At 33.8% G+C, this 3,059-nt stretch overlaps 1 long non-coding RNA gene across 1 annotated transcript; it reads left to right on the forward strand.

Moving 5' to 3' along the window:
• The first annotated feature begins 213 nt into the window (after positions 1-213).
• Positions 214-2,975, forward strand: LOC110036395. The gene is made up of 3 exons (XR_002295227.1): positions 214-412; positions 2,114-2,448; positions 2,527-2,975. It is a non-coding gene; the product is annotated as an uncharacterized LOC110036395 (long non-coding RNA).
• Positions 2,976-3,059: the final 84 nt, after the last annotated feature.

Consider the following 3,059-nt stretch of genomic DNA (forward strand, 5'->3'; position numbering starts at 1 on the left):
TCGGGAGCTAATTAAGGGTATGTTTGGCACAGCTGCCTGGCTGCTGCGCGGCATTGCCCTGCGATTATTTTGTGTTTGGGGCTACGTCTTGTCTGCAGCAGGCCGCGAATCAGACGGAATGTTGAATGTGATCACAGACACGTGGCCCAGCTTTTTGGTAGATGCGTTAAATTGGTTTTAGGCTTGTGCCCTCAACTCTACCCTAAACACAAGTGGAGCTTCCCCTTTTCGAATCTTCTCAACTCCTGAGCATCATCCTCTTCCTGAGCAAAGATTTCCCAACTCCTCCTCTTCGCCAACCCTAGTCTTCCTCCTCCCGAGATCTGGTCCTCTGTGTTCTCTTCTCCGACGAGATTCCAGACCTCCATCGTGTCGTCTACCCTAAACGCAGCCCGGCTTCCACCAAGCAGCGGTAATTTTTTTTTTTCCTTTTAATGCTTCAGATTTGATGAATCTTCACATTTAGATTCTCATTTAAGGCAATGTTTCGGATCATCCTACTATAAACGAACAATCTCATAAGAAAGGACTACCACTATCACTATTGAAGTTTTAAAATTAGTTTTCTATTTGCAACCTCATAGTAATCTCATTAATTTTATCTTTAGGGTCATTTACGTACATACAACAAAATTCACTTGTTCATAATTGTGCTGAATGTATTTTGTTTACTAAGAATTATGTGCTATGTGTGTAAATGCTTCTTATTGATTTAGGATTTCTCGGGTTTTCATGTTTTGTGAGCCTCCACTTTCTACATTTTAGGCTCTTTTCCTTTTGATTTAGTAAATTCTTCCTTTTTGATAGTGAATTTGCCCAATTTTTCATATAAATTTGTGTGTTATTTTTTTTTTGCTTTTTTTGATGTTCAGAGTACCAATTTTATAATGCTTATAAACTATGCTTTCGTACTGCTATAACTGCAAACAAAATTTTTTAGTACTGAAAGACAAGATCTCTTCTGAAATTATTGAAATAGTAATATTTACTGGAAGACACGATCGTTTTGCAAAAAATATGCTAAGAGAATGATGTCAATGATCAAACATGGCAGATTTGTCATATTTCCTATCATAAAGTTGCTTTAAATTTTATTTTAGCAATTGCTTCATATTTATTTATCCTAAAATAATCAATTAAACCCTCGAAATGCAAGGAAATGTTATATTTATTTAATTGTTCATTGAAATATCGTAGTTTATTATAATAGTTGAAAGTAGGAATGTGGGGCAATTCATGTAAGGTTATTGCATTACAGAAACAATGTATTCATCACATAACACACATTTTTCATCAAAATCCTATTTCTATCAAAATGTGTTTTCATATAATATGGCATAAGAAATCCTCTTTATTTATTTGACATCCTGACTTTGACACATACCAATATGAAAATCTTAATATTGTTAGCCATAAATAGATATCTTTCATATGTTCATTTGTTGAAGTAAGTTTTAATACTGTCAGCCTTAATTGGTGATGTGTCATTGTAACTTTGACACATACCAAGCTTTGGTAAAATTTAACTTCGTATTGGTATGTGCCATCCTATCTTGGAAACACGCCTAACTTGTTTTCATATTGGTATATGCCTTACTTGTATAGTTCGAATGTTCTTTTGTGAAGAAGTTTGGTAGTACTTTCTGTTGGAATAGAAGTGCAAATTTATCTGCTTTCTAGTTTCTCTTTTATGAAAACCTCATCCACTATCACTTGTTTGGTTTGATCAATTTTTTGGTCATGTTAGTTGATTTGGTTTTTGAGGAAAAATAGTCCAGTCGCATCTTCTTTCATGCATATTACTGATTTTTTATAATGGTCAGCTTCATGTTGTAGTTTTGTGCTTAATTCACCGTTTTATCAAAGTGTTTTACTGTAAATCAAGAATCTCATATGAGAATACTCCCACTGGAACTCTTGGAGTTTTCATTTTGCAATCTGTAAGCAGGATTTTGTCAATTCCACATTTCAGAAATTTTTAGTTATTGTTTCACTTATTTTTTTCTCTTTGTGGCAAAGCAATGATTTTTGTAATAACCATTTGTTTTGTAGGGAGAGTACGGAGTAATAAAATTGTTTTATGTTCATGTAACAATATATTTGTTTTCTGTAGTAATAAAAGGTCAAATAAGATCAAAGAAACAGCTACACTGGCATTATGGGAGAAAGTGACCAAAATAATTTTTTGTGACCTTAGCATTAAATAAATAGAACAAGGAAATAAGCAAACAACCTTTTTTAACAAAGAAGGGTGGCAAAATATTACAAAAAAGATCAAGAAATTTACAGACAGAGAGTATGACATGATGCGATTGAAAAATAAATGGAATCAACTTAAGAAGGATTGCAAAATATGGAAGTAATTGAAATGAGGCTCAACATATTGGGGTGAGATTCGGTGAAATGAACAATATATGCACCTGAGGAGTTTTGGGTCAAAGACTTATGGTGAGCACTATTCAAAACTATTGTTATTTAGTAACTTTTTAATTTTTTACTAATTTTTTTCTCCTATATTATATTTAGGTGGTGCCCGCTGCAAAGAAATTTAAGATTTCTAGAATTGTGCCTGAATTAGAGGAAAAGCTTGATCACATGTTTGGGGTGATGGTTGCAATGGGGAACTGTACATGTATCCCATGCGAGGTAGGGTTTTCTGCCAATCCAATGGATCTGGGAACCCCGAAGGTTCAGGTGATCTTATTGAAGTCCTCAGTCCGGAGCAGAACGAATATGATTCCACTCCCCATGCCAAGCTTCCAAGGGTAGATAATAGAAAAAAAAATTGGTTATAGTTTTATTAGAAACCAAATCTCTCAGCTGGTGTTTGCTATCAATGCAAAATCATGGACTTCTCATTCAACCAATATTGAGGAGGCACTTGGAATCATTACTTTCTATTATTTAATATGAGTTTCGGGTTATTACTTTTCTTTTTAGATTTGTTCGTAGCGATATTTATGTGATGTTTTTGAAATTCATTTAAGCAAAAGTTCATTATGCCATGCTTGTAAATTGCTTAATGAAAGTACATCGATATGAGTTTTGGGTTATTTTGA

This window comes from Phalaenopsis equestris, unplaced genomic scaffold, assembly GCF_001263595.1.
Source record: "Phalaenopsis equestris unplaced genomic scaffold, ASM126359v1 Scaffold205942, whole genome shotgun sequence".
Classification (NCBI taxonomy): domain Eukaryota; kingdom Viridiplantae; phylum Streptophyta; class Magnoliopsida; order Asparagales; family Orchidaceae; genus Phalaenopsis; species Phalaenopsis equestris.